The sequence below is a fragment of the Mastomys coucha genome, unplaced genomic scaffold (assembly GCF_008632895.1).
Source record: "Mastomys coucha isolate ucsf_1 unplaced genomic scaffold, UCSF_Mcou_1 pScaffold15, whole genome shotgun sequence".
NCBI lineage: Eukaryota > Metazoa > Chordata > Mammalia > Rodentia > Muridae > Mastomys > Mastomys coucha.
The window spans coordinates 152765705-152771242 of record NW_022196897.1 but is presented as its reverse complement, the minus strand read 5'-3'; positions in this window follow the sequence as shown (position 1 = coordinate 152771242).

The window sequence follows — 5538 nt, the reverse complement described above, 5'->3', positions numbered from 1 at the left end:
GAGGAGTTGACGGAAAGGAGTCAGCTTGGGATGTTTGTGCACAAAGCTCCAGCAGCACACACCAGGACAGCTGTGTGGTCCACAGAGGGGAGAGCTGACTCACAGGTCATAGCAGTTTCTGAGCCGGGCTTCAGGATCAGATTAATGAAGGGAGGGGGCCAGTGGCAGGCGTTTAAGGAAGGAAATTGTGGATGGGAAAGCGTAACGTGGCTGCCTGAGTCTCTGTATATCCCCACATCCTCTGTCAGACACAAAATTTCCTTCTCCTTTATTTATTAGATGCTGGTGACATAGGAAAGGAAGTATGGTTAGCAAGACTTGACAGCTTTTGTAGCTACAGCTGAAATCATTAGCCCCCTGCCAGCAGCACGCGGACCTCCCGGTCCACAGGCAGGAGATGCACACACACAAGGATGGAGTCAAAAAGAACACACTCGGCAAGAGCTGTGACTCACACTCTTCTCTGCTGGGACAAATGAAAATGCCAGGAGTCAGGGATGGATTCATCACTCGGAGCAGTTTGCTTTTGAGAACTCAGGTCCCCCGCCCCCCCCCCCCCCCCCCCCCCGTGGCTGTCCTTCTTCATTAGGTTGGGAAATTTGGCAAGCAAAGCCTTCTGCTGATGTCTGGTGGGGTTAGGGGCTGGGAGAGTGGGTAGTCTCCACGGAGCACGGAGGCTTGCTGTTCGGATTGTGTGCAGGGACCAGTTCTAAATGAGATCCCTTCATTCACTCTCTCTCTCATTCATTCATTCATTCATTCATTCATTCATTCTATGATGGATTAAAGTGTGTTGGGCTCTGTGTGTGGTTACTGCCTATGTAAGTAAGAAAAAAAAATGTTTACTAGGAGCCAAGACCAGAAAAATGTGGTCTTCATAAAGATTTAAAGAGAGTGAGATCTCTCTCTCTCTTTCTCTCTCTCTCCCTCCCTCCCTCTCCTCTTCTCCCTCCCTCCCTCCCTCTCTCCCTCAGTCCCTCCTCTCTCCTTACAGCTTAGCAGCCACAGCTGGGACATTGTTTTTGTGAATAAAGCTTTATTGGAAACCTGCCATGCTCATTCATTTCCAATCGCCCTTGACACAACAGAGCTAAGTTACGGAGCAGAGACTGCAGATCCATGAAATAAGAATTGTCTGGTGAGGGAGGAGGGGATAGGGGGCTTGTGGAGGGGAAACTGGGAAGGGGGATGACAATTTGAAATGTAAATTAATAAAATAACCAAAAAAAAAAAAAGAATTGTCTGTTGTCTACTGTTCATGGAAGTTAGAACATGGAAGTTGGAAATGGCTTCAGCAGGGTTTCTCACCAGCCACATGTCCACACAAGATAACACGAAAGCCAGAACTCTCTGGTGGGTCTCTGTCTCCAGAGCCTCCTGGGTATGCCAGGCTTTGGTCAGGTGGGATACCTAATCTATACACACAGAGGGCTGCCTTGCTCTCCTGCAGATGGACTGAAGGAACGAGTTCACTGATACACAGGGAAACTGACACAAGGAGGCTAAATGGAAAAGCCGATCTAAAGAACAAGAGACATTGCTTCTAGCACTGGGGAGTGGAATTGTGAGCACAGCTCGATGATTGAGGGTGACCTGATCTGATGCGCTATAACCAGTGTAAAGCACTAAACTGGCTGGTGACTGGCTTGCTCACTACAATGAGATCCTTTCAGACCAGGCTCTTGGGGCTCCCCCCAAAGCATCCAAGGTCATCCTGGAGGTCACCAAAGGGGCAAGATAAAGAGTAAGTGGGAAAGCTTCAGGGCTTTGGCCTAGAGGACTAGGCACATAGGTCACCACTAGCCTCCAGGAACTTAAAAGCCTGTCCTGTGGCTCTGCCCACCTGCAAAGGACTCTGGGAAATGTAGTCCTTGGGTGGGCTAGAAGAGAAAATGGCCTGTGGTTCTGTACCAGGTGTTTCAGGCCTCGGATGGAGTCCTAAATGATGCTTACAGACAGGAACAGAAGTGACAGAAACATAAGAGAGAAGATACTAGGGAGAAAAAGGAAGAGACTGCGGGTATCGCGTCTTTGACATAAAAGCAGAAACACACAAAACGGTACAGTGCTAGGTCTTTCTCGCTTTTGTATTTTCCCTCATGTCTGTTTGAATACACATATATCTAAACAAATGTATGGCAGATGGGCAGAAAGAACACGCTTTAAATACACCCGAGTGGGTGTCTGTGGGGGAGTTGGGACTCTGAGGAGTGGAAATGGGAGAAGGCAAAAATAAGCTGTGAAAATCAAACCAAACCAAGGCTGTATAGTCCAAGGTGCGGCAGTGGGCTGGGGCATGGCAGGGGCTCAGCAGACACACAATCAAAAGACAGGGGAGAAGCCGGGTGGTGGTGGCCCATGGCTTTAATCCTAGCCCTCGGGAGGCAAAGGCAGGTGGATCTCTCAAGTTTGAGGCCAGCCTGGTCTACAGGGTGAGTTCCAGGACAGCCAGGGCTATACAGAGAAACCCTGCCTCAAAAAACAAAACAAAACAAAACAAAAATCCAAACAAGAGAGACAGTGGAGAAGGCTAGCCTAGAATACAGGAAGTTCTAGATTTAATGGGCGTGGGGGTGGGGTGTTGGGGAGAGCAATGAGATGAAGAATAAAAGTTACATCCATTGTGGAAATTTTGAGAAATGTATAAAGAGGAAACCAATACCCATAATCCACTCTACAGATGTGACTGCTCCTTTTAAAAAACCAAAACCCCAAAAACCTAAAAAACAATTTAGTGTGTGTGTGTGTGTGTGTGTGTGTGTGTGTGTGTGTGTGCAACATAGCACACATGTGGAGGTTGGAGGACAACTTGCAGGAGCCAATTTTCTCCGACCGTGTGTGGCTTGCGGACAGAACTGAGACCATTAGACTTGGCAGTAAACACCCTTGCCTGCTGGGTCCTCTCCTTCCCCCTCTGCTCTGGTTATTTTTATAGAGCCCCTTGCTGTCTTGCCTGTTTGGATATATGGTATGTACAGACCAGTCCACATATAATTTATTGATTACCAACGTTTTTCATTCTCTTTCCACTTTCCATGTCCCACAAGTGTTCTTCCCATTCCACTGGGTATTCTTTGAGCAGATGGTCCAGTAGCTGAATGGTTTCCAGGCTGAGACATACTATACTGTATTTCACTGCTTGCAGGCTTGTGGGATTGCAGGTTCTTTCTGGTGCAGGTCAGCATAGATGACACCATGGTGTCATTGGGCAGCAGCTTGCCTGGATGGGTAGTTATTCCTGCAGTTTATAGATAGCCAGATTGAAAGTAATTGGTCAAAGGGCATGAATCCAAGAGTTATGCATTTATTTTTAAGGCTTTGGGGATATGTTTACATTGGGAAAGAGAGAGACCTTTCCACCCCCCACCCTCCAGATAGGGTTTCTTTGTGCAACATCCCTGGCTGTTCTGGAACTCACTTTGTAGACCAGGCTGGTCTTGAACTCACAAAGATCCACCTGCCTCTGCCTCCCATATTCTGAGATTAAAGCATGCACTACTACACCTGGCTGAGAAACGGTCCTTTAAAGAAAAATGCTAAAAGAATAAATATGGGGTTGGGCAGTGGTGGTACATGTCTTTAATCCCAGCACTTGGGAGGCAGAGGCAGAGGCAGGAGGATTTCAGAGTTCGAGGCCAGCCTGGTCTACAGAGTGAGTTTCAGGACAGCCAGGGCTACACAGAGAAACCCTGTTTCCAAAAACAACAACAACAAAAACGAATAAATATGGGGCTGGCAGAATGGCTCAGTGGGAAAAGGAGCTTGTTGCTAAGCCTGACCACCTGTGTTTGATCCCTGGATTCGTGTGTGGAAGGAGAGAAGAGACTCTCCACAGCTGTCCTTTGACCTCCGCATGCATGCTGGAACAGCATTCTCCCCCAAATAAATGTAAACAAAAAACGTTAATGTAAGAGATGATTATAAAGTGAGTTCGCATGAAGCACGCGTATGCACTCCAGTCCTACAGTACATCTCAGAGGCTCATCTGAATCCCAGCCCTTTCCCAGCCCCAGAGGAAACCCAAGCGCACTTTATAGGCTCTTGTGTCTCTCGTCGATGGCTTTGCCAGCTGCCTTAGACGCTTTTGTCGTGATAAAATAAGGAGACCAAAGCAACTTAAGGGAGAAGTATTTGTTCTGGCTCACAGTTCAGTGTGTCGTTCCCCACGGAGTGGACGTTGAGATGGTGTGAGCAGGAAGCAGCTGGTTACACTGGGTCCATAATCTGCTTACCGAAATGAGAGCAAGCAGCTGTTTAGCGGGCTCTCTCCATTTTATGCAGTTCAGGATCCCCTGCCCTAGGAATAGTACCACCCACAATCAAGGTGAGTCTTCAAAAATCTACTGACATAATCCAAATAACCGCCCCCCCTCCCAGACAGTCATGCCCAGAGGCCCACCAAGTTCACAGTTAACATTGTCAGCACCATCAGAGTGTGTGCCATCTGTCCGTCTCAACTCTGTACTTGAATTCACATGTCACGTGATTATTTTTCTTTTAAGTTTTACTTTGGGCCACTAAGATGGCTCAGTGATCCCTGGGACTGATTGGTGGAAAAAGAGAACACCCACAAGTCCTCTAATGTTAAGTATACATGTGCGCGCACACACACTTTATCTGGGCTCTCTCACCCCCATCCATAACTTTGGTCATCACTCACCCTGACAGTGTCTCCCCTGGGCCTCAGAATTGTATGTGGAGCTTTAAATTGACATCTATAACAGTCAAACTTCACTGTCAACATGACTGGATTAAAAGCAGCCCAGCGTACTAGAGAGGTCCACGTTGGATCCGTCTGTGAGGATGTTTCCACGGGGGGGGGGGTCTCTGATTGAGACCCGCCCTCGATGTGAGTGTCCATATCTTAGGGGCCAGGAAACTGGACCATGTACAAAGGGGTGAGAAAATGGAACCGGCACAAAGCAGGCAAGGAGAAAGCGGCTTTGCACCGGCAATCCTGTCCTGGTTCCCCAGCTGTTTGAGCAACTAAGCCTCATGCTTGATACCCTGTGCCCATCCTGCTGTGAGGGACCAAATATCCTCAGCTCCAGACCCAAGTAAATCCTTCCTCACCTAAATGCTTTCTGATCAGGCATTCTGTCAAAGCAGCACAAAAGTAGCTAATACAGAAAAGTGATACCAAGGTGTAGGGCTGCTGCAGGATGTCCTGACCAACCTCTTCCCGGGCTTTGGAACTGGTTTGGGAAGGAATGTGGAAAAATTTAGAACTGTGGGCAAGAGAGACCCCAGAGTCCTGTTAGCAGCTTAATGGGCCTGCCTTTCTGTCCTGACAGCTGATAGGAATGAAGGATAGAATAGAGTGTGCTCATGTGTCCTCAGAGGGAAACACACTCAGTAGGAACCCATCTAGAGGCCATAGGTGTGATAACTTGACAAAGAATCTGGATATGTTCTGCTCACGTCCTTAAAACCTGAGTCAGTCAGCTTGTGTTAAAAAGTAAGGGACGGTGCTGGGCGGTGGTGGCGCACGCCTTTGATCCCAGCACTTGGGAGGCAGAGGCAGGCGGATTTCTGAGT